We start from the raw sequence: 12,101 nt of genomic DNA on the forward strand, positions 1-12,101 counted from the left end.
CGACATGCCTTCACAGGGTAATAAAGTAAAATATGCCATCAAACAACAAAATGGGCTCAGAAATACAAGGCAGTACATTGCCAGTAGCTGCTTTCATCAAACAGTGTTAAAGGGGTTTCATTTTTTTCTGTTCTTTAATGATGATGGATGATGCAGGCTGGAGTGTTGGTGGAACAGAGTCGTTTTTGCAGAGGCAGATTCAATTGTTTGCCCATGAGACAAGATTAGGGTTTTCCTAGGTATAAAACAACCTGTTTTCCTTTTGTTTCTATAAGGAACAATGTAAGACTTGCATTCAATTGTTCCAGTTTATCTTTAAGTCGTTCCTACAGTATATAATATTACCATCACTGTTTGATAAGTGCGATGTGGGAATTAAATTCCATAAAGCTTGTGAAGTGAAAGAGTTTAAATCTAACTGCAGAAGAAACGTGTTAAATATTTATGACCACACAGTGGCAGTCAGCGACCAAAAGAGGGATGGGGAGCATTTGACAGTGCTGCAAAGTCCAATGAGAACAGATTATCATGCAGCACATGTCCTGGTCAGGAAACCCTCTGGCAGCAGAATAAAGGTTAGGCATGTCCACACTTGAATATTATTTGATAATCTATAACTCTGTGTCGTGTCTACATGGAAATCTATTGCATATTTTGTTCTCTACAACTGCCTTTACTCTGTTTGGATATAAACTGTAGCCACTATGGGTGTCACACTTGTTTTACAGCAAGCTTAAAGTCACTATTTGGTGCTCTATTATATATTTGCTGTTGAGAAACTATTTTAGAGTGTGGTGCACTAACTTGTTAACAAACTGGTTATGTGAGATACATAGTTTCTGTGATCGAACATGCTTATTCCGGTCTAGTTTACATTCAGGAAACAACAAGCTGCAGTGGCTGCTGCACTGTTCATGGAGAACAGAAAAAAAACAAAAAACATTGGAGGAGTGGAGGATGCAATACATGCTCACCACTTTATGTAGAAGTGGGTGCTCAAAAGACACCTTAAATGTGAGGTCACAGTGCTGCGAAGAAAAAACAAACATGAGGAGTCTGTTTACTTGTCTATGTATCTATTGGTAGTCCTTAGAGTTAAGACTGAAAGGGTTAAAACAGGCTTACCTCCACTTAATAAGCAAAGTGACACCAAACACATTTAAGGTTTCAGATGCTCAATTAAAAAAGATCTTGAATTTTTACCTGTGTGACCTTGTGGAGTGCAAGAAACTGCCACCAGTACTGATGATAAAGCAGATTGGTTTGGAGTCATTCCTGTTTTACTAGGGTCCTATGTTCCCAGAGTCCTATGATCCATGGTTCTATAAAAAATAAATAATATGTCTGGAGCCACAAAATATATAATTTTAATTTCTGTCCACACATGAAGCAAGCAGCATTGGTGATGAAGCAAACAAATCTGTCCACCTCCTATTAAATTCTCTTTTTTTCTTTTGACACATTTGGTTGTTGAATTTGGAGTTTACAGCTAGCCTAGCTACAGGGACGCAAGACTAGTAGCCACCACTATTGACTTTCGCAAGAGGTAAAGCGCCAGGACATAACATATGATGATATTTTAGCTGACAAAATGTTAAAACCTTTTTTTTTATTTGGTTTGGATTTGGTGTATAATGGCTATTTTAGGCCTAAAAACAATATAATAATAATTGAGGGCCGCAGGTTGCTTACGCCTGTTCTAGGATTAGGGTGTTAGGGAACTGTTTCCCAGGGAACATAGAGATATGTTCCCCTTGGTTTGGTGCTCCTAACACAAAGATAGAATTAAATGAACCAACGCTAACAATAGGAGATAAACAAAAGTTTACTTTAATATTAAATATGGAAGATTAGTTAGATAGTCTTTATTGTCCCAGCAGGAAATATATTTCCACTGCTTGCACTTGCAGGCACTACACTGCTTGATTCTTTGAAAAATATGCAGACACGTACCACACATACACATTTGTTCCCCCTACATATATCTAAAAATTACATATATGCATGTACACAGACATTTATGTGAACAGAAGAGTGGTCCAACCGGTGGTCATTAAACTGTTTAACTTATTCCCACCCTGTTGCAGTATGGGCATCAGTAGACTGGGAGGATGCTGAGGACTTCCTCATTGGACTTTACAATTCAATTTTTGACAATTGCTGGCACAGTTCAAGACATATTTTTTACATATATAAACTCTCCCTACCTACCTACCTACCTACCTACCTAAGCGAGCCCTCTACCATTTAAAGTCCTGTACCTGCGATCAGACAAAAGTAATGTAGTATGAGTAGTGGATTCACAGGGAGGTCAGTGTCATTAGCTTTTATCAGTGCTATGCATGTAACCATAAATAGAATGTGTAGATATTGTGTGTGTGTTAATTTGGCAAGAAATAAGACAGAAGTTTAATGTATGATTATTTCCTATTTTCTTCGATTTCTTAATTAGTTAATCACCAGATTTTGTTCACCTGCCTGCACAGTTGCACCTTGTCACTCATTAGCTCTTTCCAGTTTATATATAGAGGGCAGTTTTCAGTTACTGATTGTTTGTTGTCTCCCTGTGTGATGTCTGATTACTACTGTTCATGCCCTAAAATCCCTCACTACGGAGCAGGAGCTGATCCTACCACCTATGCTGCTTTTTAAATCAGATCAGTTTTTAAAAGAAAATCTATCACATTACTTTACAATCTAAAAACGTAATTTACAACACGACATGAAGAGCACCAGGTGTTTGTCTTGTTTGAGTAGTATTTCAGTGCAAACAGAGCTAAAGCTGTATCATAATGGCAGATGTTCAGAGAAGTGAAGTGCTCATGGAAAAGTCCCTTTCAACATGTTTATCATCTTTAGTAAAGCCAAAGAGAACAAGACAAACACATGCAGACAAAAAGAGGAAATTCTGAGAAAGATTAGCTCTAAAGCTGCAGGCATCAGATACAGCTATGATCCTCTCAACCTTGTTCTCATTTGCTAACAGTAATTATACCAAGGAGCCACACTTAATCTTATTGTCATGTATTAATGCTCTAAATGCTACTCAGAGCTACTTTCAATGTTTAGTCTGTTTTCTCCTTTACGGTCAAGAGAAATCTAGTGCTCATATGCTCAATGAGAAATAGCAGTCCTGGTGTCAGCTCATATCTTTCTCAGAGTGACAGTATGACATGCATTCTGTATTCTAGCATTGCTTTCATGCTCCCCACTCTCCAGAGAGTACTGTATGTTCACCAGGATGCTCTGACCCATTTGGCTTCTCCTATATCTGGTTTTAATAAGTATGAACTCTGTTAGGTGTTGAGGAGAGAGAAGATTAACCAGCTGGTGGTGAAAAAAGGAATCGAAATTCCCCATGGAGACATAGTGGTCACATCTGAATCGGCTTTTGGCACCTTTCGCCTCATCAAATTGCCTTTCTTGGGTAGAGTGTGGTGAATAATAGCCTTGGATAATCTAGGGACATAATGTTCTCTATCTCGCTAAACATATTGTTTCCCCCCCATGCTTTCTAGTATCCTTTTGAAAATGTACTCCCTGCAACTTCTGATCAAGTTTTTTTCTTCACGTCTTTTTACCAAAGTACAGCAGCGTAGCTAGGCTTCGGTGAGTCTGTCATCACCTTAATTATGATTGGGTGCAGCTCAGAGGTAATCACAAAATGTGACTGACGAGGCTGTCCTAAGCAGCAGCGGGAAGCAATATCCAAGACATCACAGCAACATCCTCATCCCTTATTTCAGTAATCCCTCATGGTGGCGAGCTTGTGGACCCTGCCAAGACGCCTGGAAGTGTTCCTATTCTTTTAATCTAAGATGGTTAAACAATTACTCTTAACCCTCATGAATTATTGTAGTTCAGTTTCATTCATAACCTGTGATGACAAGTTGCTAATACACACAATTGTTGTTTAAAGGGTTAGTTCACTAATTTACAAAAAAATTTCTCACTTACGTTTTTCTTATCATCAGTATATCCTGTGACAAGACCAAAACTGACACTGAATTCAGTATTGCCTATATAGCCAAAATAGTAGGCAAGATATAGTATATATTTTTTTTGTATCTTCATTATGAGGATGAACCTGTGGACTGTTGTTTTAAGTGGTGAGTCAATCCTACATACATTGTCGTGCTGTGAATGATTGCTAGTGAATCAAATCTGCAGCTGAAAATACACCAATTACACTATTTACTCCTGTTTTAAGTAATTTACTAAAAGCTGCTTTAGGAAATTAGTTGTGAGCTGTTTTTTGAAGATTTGTGTCTTCAGTAGCAAGTATAATGGTCTTGGGGCTGATTGCCAGGTTAGGGAATAATTGAGAGAAATCGTTAGTTTGGATCTTTTTATGTCATTTGTTGACAACAATAAATTACCAGACTTATCCTTTAAAGAAACAATGACTATAGGATTTAGTGGCATCAAGTGGTGAAGTTGTTGACCAACTGAATACCGCTTGTATGAGAGACTATGGTGCCCGCAAAATACGAAAAATGTGAAAGGCCCTGAGCTGTAGAAGCATGGCAGTTCAACATTGGGGACTCGTAGAAAGTGGATGAATCAGACCATTAACTACCTAAATCTGCTAAGCTAATAAAGAAGCTAATTAAACCAGTAAGTAACCATCCACAACTGGCCAACCTCTGCAGGCCACTGTTATTCCTCCATAACCTGTTTCCATTAGCAACTGAAGGAAAATACTCCCGAGGCCTGCAGGGAGTGTCAAGCTGCGAGCCTACCATAAAATCCTCTGGGATATTGTTCAATCTTTCTTACTCATTTCCCCACATATGGCTGATAGAATAGGACCCAGCATCAGCAAAGAAATTGTAATATGATAGTTGACGGAAACACATGTATAGCTCCATTATTTCATGCTATTCCTATGACCCAATTGCTTCCCCACTGAAATCAGAACAAGCGGAAGTGCCTTTTAAGGGTACAGAATACATATTGTCCAATTACTGACTCTAAATGGTATTGGGCCATTAAATTCAAATCTCATTCATAAGCCACTTATATTGTCTCCACCTTTACAGCCAGCAGGCTCGGTAGAAAATGCGACATCATACTGGCAGGAAGGGAATATTGAAACTCGGACTGAAATTGGTGGCTGGATATTTTCAATTTGGGTCTGATTACCTAGGTGAGGGGGAATGGCAGGGCAATTCACTTCTCCCGGTGGTTTAAATAGCCACTCACCATACAGTACAGATGAATATTTGATCAGGAGCAACAGTATTAAATCTGCAAAGCTTGATGACACAGGAGCATGTACTACCTTCAGAGCAAACTACTTAAAAGCTGCAATATGGAGTTTAGTTTTTTTATTATTTTGATATAATTTGAGAGGATTTTGTATAGACCCATTTTCATGTTACCTGAATTTGTTCTTCACATGAGCGGGAGGCTTGTTTCCTGTAATGCTAATCTTTTGAAAGGTTCAGGCTGGGTTTGTTACCATGGTGTATATGTATGCAGGAAAAGAAAGTACAGTAGACCCCTTCTCTAATGCACACTGCACATTTTCTGAACCAAAAACCTTGACTGAATTCTGTAGCTATGTTTTCACAAACCCAAGACAAGATTTTAATGATCACTGAATTTTTCCAACATAAGGATTTTTACAGGCATCTGTAATGTGAGTAAAAATCCCAAAAATGTAAATGATACAATATATGATTTCAATATGCTAACATCAGTCAAGTATACATAAGAAACAATATTAACTAATGTGTAACAAAATAATTTAAGATCAAAGGTCCACTTACATTGTTGCACAGACTGCTTCTTCATGCTCATCATCATGCATCAGTTCCACTACCTATCTACGTGTAGTTGTTGCTACTGTATGTTGCCTGTGCACCTCTGTCTGTCTGTCCTGTCTTGTCTAGTGTCTCTCCTCCTCTCTTTCTTTCTTTCTTTCTTTCTTTCCTCTCTCTCTCTCTCTCTCTCTCCTCTCTCTCCATCGGTCGTCCCTCTCTGCTCCCTCCTCCTCCTCTCTTTCTCTTCCTTTTCTCTCCCTCTCTCTCTCTCTTCTCATCTTCTCCTCTCTCTCTCTCTCCTCTCCTCTGCTCATCACCGCAACTGGTCGACGGCTAGAACGACCCCTCACCTAAGAAGCTTTAAAAAGCCAGTTTTTCCTGCCCCCGTTGCCAAGTGCTTGGCATGTGCTGTTAGTCCTCTGTAGTAGATTTGTTAGAAAGGGTTCGGATCTATGACCCTTAGCTCTATTAGAAAAGTGTCCTGAGATAACTTCTGTTATGAATTGGCGCTATACAAATAAAATGTAATTGAATTGAATTGAATTGCTTCCCAGAGGTCAGGAATTAATCGCCACAATCAAGTATGTTAACGAACCATTGAATAGCATCTTTGTCTTGGCAAAGAGGTGCTGATTTAATTTTTTTTTATTTCACCAGGATTATCCACTCTGTATTAATACCCGGTTCATATCTTTCAGTTTAAGTCCAGCCTGTCATGAGACGTGCCAGTCATTAATTAGGGTCTTCACTTTCATCCAAAAACCTGCAAAGATTAGGCAAATTATTCCACTGATGTATTAACAAAACGTTTGTTTTATGCATCATTTTTGGATCCAACTATGCAACAGTAATGCCTAGACTTCATCATCGGCCCATCTGTTGTATGCTTTCTTCTGTAACTCCATGTTGATGTGTCAAAGCACAATGAACAAAAACTGCTTTCCTGCTTCAGATTGTTTTTAAAATGGTGGCTGAACTAAAATAGTGAGTATGCGTCAAATCAGACATTTTCAGCGCTGTAAGCCAAACCCCCAAAGTTCCTGTACTTCTGGAATGTATATCCCCTGAGCAGGGACTTTTTGGGGGGTTAAATCTGCTAAAAAATAATTGAGTTCCTCCAAAGGTTTATAGTCTCTGTACTCTGCAGTAGCTGGGATCCTGGCTGTTATTATTGTTTTATATATACTGTAAATGTACCCAAGACTCCCTAGAAAGTATTGATATTGTGTGGATGTTATGTTTGTGAAATACAGTGAATTGAGCTGAATTGAAAATTTTCCACATCCATCTACAGTAAGTGAGTAAGGAAACAACTAGGATTTGCTCTGTGTATTGGACCCAGTTTGTACATTGTCAATCTTTATATATAAAACATTACATCTGAGAGTATGAATGAAGAAATAAAATGCAACATGCAGTGAGAAGGTTGCACAGCCATCCCATAAATGTTCCCATGAAACAGACACATTTTTAGGCAAAACAAGAAATCTTACTCCAGTCTGGCTACTGCTATTTTCTCTGCTCAGAAAAATCTTGCCAGGACTCTTGCCAGCAAACATAGTCCTTCCATCCATCCATCCAACATTAGAAGTTGTATATCTCCCACTATTATAGATTAAATTTAACTACACTATAAAAGCCATCCATCTGCCTGTCAAATCCCTCGGCCTTGGTGAATTCTACAAGTAGCAGTTATTGCTGTGACACAAACGAGGCCTATCTGAGACACAGCTAAATCAAAGACTAACAGTCAAGGGCACTGAAGACAAGTGACAATCTGATAGATACTTTAGCTGTGGTGGATATTAAGCCTGTGACTCTTCAGTCACTATTACAACAGTGTGTTTACAAAAGTGAGATATGATGCAGAAGGCAACTTTATGAAGTGCAAAAGAGTAACGCATGTTAAATGAGATCCAAAGGAATTTGCCTTAAATCAAATTTTGCTATTGGTCATAGTCACTGGCAGCACAAATGAAAAATGAAAAGCAAAATACTGCCTTTAACAACCAAGCATTTCATCCAAAGAAACCTGGGCTTTTGTCCCTTTTGGCTTCCCTAGTCATAAAATGATCCCAGACTAGCCAGGCTGGTGGACACAAACATGCTGTGGTGAATTGAGTCACATTTAAATTATACAATTTCTTTCTAGACACTGAATTCAAAACTGTTCTCAGTAGTCTCTGTTACACTCATTTTCAGCTTTCGTTCAGATTTGACAATTTGACTATATCACAGTTTTGAAGACATTTGCCAATTTGTGGATTTGTCCACCTGACCTGCTGTGAGTATAGTTCAACCTATAATTGAACAGATGACAAAAACATGGTGCTTGAGCAGGTGTGAATTACAGTTTATCCATTTTCAGTAGGGTATCTGATGATCAAGGTGTCACTGAACGAGCAGGTGGGGGTTAACCATCTCCCTCAAGGACATTTCATCTTGACACTTGATACTGATCTACAGCAACCTTGACGTTCGCAGGGACAAACCACACAAATCGTCTTTCTCATCACCTTAAAATTATTATCCCGCCCTCTACCTGGTGAGCTACCGAGGCATTCCCAATGTATTCTTTTAATGTCGTTTTTCTTCTGTAAGCAGTTGATTCAGTTGTTCAGAACATGGACAATATCCCAGTGGGTGAACCTTCATTTTGGGGGCTGGACACAGAAATAAGGCATTTTTGTATTGGGTATTTGTTTTTCTTCTATGTATCACACATCAGATTACTTTGGAATTTAATTTTGCTGGTGTTCTATGATGGAGGATGTGATGTTATGATGTGTAGGTAGACTGATAAGGCATCACATAATCTAATTTCTAAATGTCAATATCTGTTGTTAATCTACGATATGGACAACTTTTTTTTTTTTAATCTCATTTTGAAAGTTCTCAATCCTCACATTTATGTTGCATATTCTGTATGAAGTTAGAAGTCTTTAATTAAATCTCCTGCCATTTGTGGCTTTTGAATGATTTTTTCTTTATTCTCAAAAGAAAATTTGACGATACGAATATGAATGTAAATATGAAGACTCATTTGGGCGCTGCTGTGAAACAGAGTTCCACTTCCAAGCTGGGATGAAGCAGTCACAGGCCCGCCAGCCGTTTGTTTCAGAAGGGACTCTGATATCCGTTTGAGGTATGTTCTGACAAAAGTATTAAAGCCTTTGGTCTGTGAGATTCAAGGAGGATAAGTGCAGTTACACTAATTGATCAGTGGGATGTGAGCATGCGGTGTGTGCAAATACACAAAAATGATAATTCATTCTGGAATAATAATTAATTCAGGAAAATTTTGACTCATTACCCACAACTCCCCAATAAGCACTCTCATGTGAACTCCATTTTATGCGTGTTGTTTTGTGTTTGTGTTTTTGTCGGGGGCAGCAACAGCAGAAGCGGAAGCCACTGAGCTTCTGAGAATTCTCCACATGCGCTTATGGGAAAACATGTTTTAACTGTGATAGTTAGCCAGATGATCGAGCTGCCTCCAAGCTGACTCCAAGCTGACAAACAGTTGAGGGAAAACATGGCGAAGAGTGATGCCAGGCTTTTGGGAGAAAAAAAAACTACTTCTTAGCCTGTTCTTCATGTGAAGCCCAGCACATCAAAGAGATAAAAAGCTGAGTTTTTGACAATGAAGATAAAGGGATGAAAAAAATGTAGGATCAGAAGAGGGCACAACTTCCTTCCACATTCATCTCCATATTTTGTTATGAGATATTTATCCAAATTGCAGTATAGATTCCAAAGTAATGGTTTGTTTACATTTTCTTTTTCAGAAATGAAGCCACATAAAGTCTGACCACCGAAATGTAGGAATAAAAAAATATATATTGATATTCACTGACTATTAACCTATTTAAAGCCTCCGGTTAATGCACCTAACTATCTCATGCATATTCTTAATGCTCTGCTTAGTATTTTCTACCCACGGGCCACTAGTAGACTCCTGGGGAGAGAGCAGCTTCAATTCAATTAAAACTGGAAGTTCGGTGACGCCTGATCCAATCAAGCTCTTGGCTCCAGTCCATGACCATGACGTGAATGATAATGCCATTGAAGACAATTGCAGAGACAGACAGAAACATGACACACTGCAATCTGGCAGGCAGGACCGTGATGGAAATTTATAGCACTGAGATAAATTAAAAAACAGTGAGGCCGAGAATATGTCCATAAGTCATTGCGGCGTGATTGCTAGATGTCTAGAGACTGCCGTGATGATGTTTCAGTTTGAACGCACAAATGGCTGGTGAGGAAAAGAGCTTCCCCTAATGCTACACTGAGTGCCACACTGCTCTGTCTGATGGGGGGAAATAAACAGCATTAATAGGGACAATGGCACAGATGTGACTACTATTTTAGTATTAGTTTGAATCATGTGAAATGTAAACAGAAATTAAAAACAAATAAAGGAAATGATAATAATTGATATGGGTTGATGAGAATATATTTATTAGCTATATTTATTAGAAAGCTATTTACAGAACAGCTTCAGAATTGAGATCATAAGACCAATAGTAAGAGAACAAGATTATTTTATAAAAGTTACTATATTTGTTGTTTATTAGAAAACAGAGATTGACACACCCACACAGTTTTTTTCAATTACTCTGGCTGGTTAAACTACTAGTGGTAATAAGAATGATAAAGTTAAAAGTTGTGTGTCACCCAAAGGTGCAACAAAACAGGACAATGAGGGAAATGTCAATTAAAGACATTATGAACAACACTAGCCAAGATCTATCCAAGGTCTCACTAGCCAAAGTAAGACAAAACACCTGTGTGGATATACTGGGGCTGCAGTCTACTTATCATCAGTAGGGTTAATTTTAGGTTAGGCTTAGAGTTCAGTTTGGTGTGTGCGTGTGTGTGTTACTATTATAAGAGCAAATGTCGTCATAATTACCCCAGAAAAAGTCTTCGGTTTATAGAAATGTATCCTGTGTTTAGGATTAGGTCTAGTGTGAGGGGTTAGGTTATAATAGGTTTTATAGCATGCCTTCACATGGCACATTTCAGCCTTTTTTAGATGTTTTGTCTCACACTTCCTGACTTACATGTTTCCCATTTAATCAATACAGCTGTCTACACAGGCCACAAAATTATTTACATTTCATTTGCACTTTACTCGCATAACCACGATCCAAAGTGGCAGTCATTTTATTCACATCGTCGTTATAAACTTTTGTTGCATTTTCTGCTATTTCTTACTCTCTTTTCAGCTGTTGGCGTGTGGTGTGGTCTCATTATTTGAGACACAGTAGTTTTAAGGATATAAGAAGTTGTGCAATAACAACTGTACAGTCTGAATCTGTGGAGGAAGCATACATAATACATAAAGCATTGTAACTTAGTTATCCTTCAGTACCTAGTGTGACCGCCTCCTGTAGCACAGCCTCTGGATCTGCAGTTATGGGATATTATCCATCCCTGCAGAGGGGCCTGTCTGGGTTGATGTCCACAGGCAGGTATGGGTCACGTCTGTAAATCTTGAGCTCCCTACATTTGAGGCATTACAGACTGCTCAGGAAATTGATTAACTGTGGCCCTTCTCTTGCTGTGTGTGTTGCTGAGCTTTCAATTAAGAGCTTTGTAAAGGTGAAATGGTTAGGCATTTTTCCAGCTAGATCTCATTAGGTACAAGAGCACCTTTCAGCCTTTAGTGTGAATGGAAAGTTACAATGCATCATGCACAAGCACTGTTGCTAGGGTTTACAATGACTTTAACATCCAGTTGCTTCTGTGACAGCAACCCCAATCTGAAATCTATTGTTTTGACTGATTTTGACTGATACTCACTTATCATGTTAATGTATACAAATAATAATACCAACATTAACATTGTTTGGTTTTATATAAACACTTGATTTGTGTACCTGTGTAAATACTTTAACAAACTGGAACTATGTGGGTGGGTACAGGCTGTTCTTGATTTCGGTTTGGTGCACCTCTTATCAGGGGCAGCTTTCACTTTGAGGCTTTTTAGAAGCTGGAGTAATGCAATTTCACACACAATACTTCTTAATTAATGAATATGTCTTAATTTTCTCTTGCCAGAATAGTTTCTTTGTAGCCAAAGTACAGTTCCAAAACATGGCTGTGGAGCCTTTATAGAGGCATCGCTATGCAGTATTTTAGCTGACTCACTTAGTTAAAATTGAGTTAAATACTGAACTGACAGACAGAAATCAGGTTAATAAAAATACAAACCCAATTCATTCACAATAACATCTGCTATTGTCATTAAAGGCTGTTAATTTATGTATTCAAAGGTGAGGAGTTCTTAGAGCCCAAGACAAGTCATAGGAAATATAGAAAATG

The sequence above is a fragment of the Morone saxatilis genome, unplaced genomic scaffold (assembly GCF_004916995.1).
Source record: "Morone saxatilis isolate NCDOM2014 unplaced genomic scaffold, NCSU_SB_2.0 Contig16, whole genome shotgun sequence".
Taxonomy (NCBI): Eukaryota; Metazoa; Chordata; class Actinopteri; family Moronidae; genus Morone; species Morone saxatilis.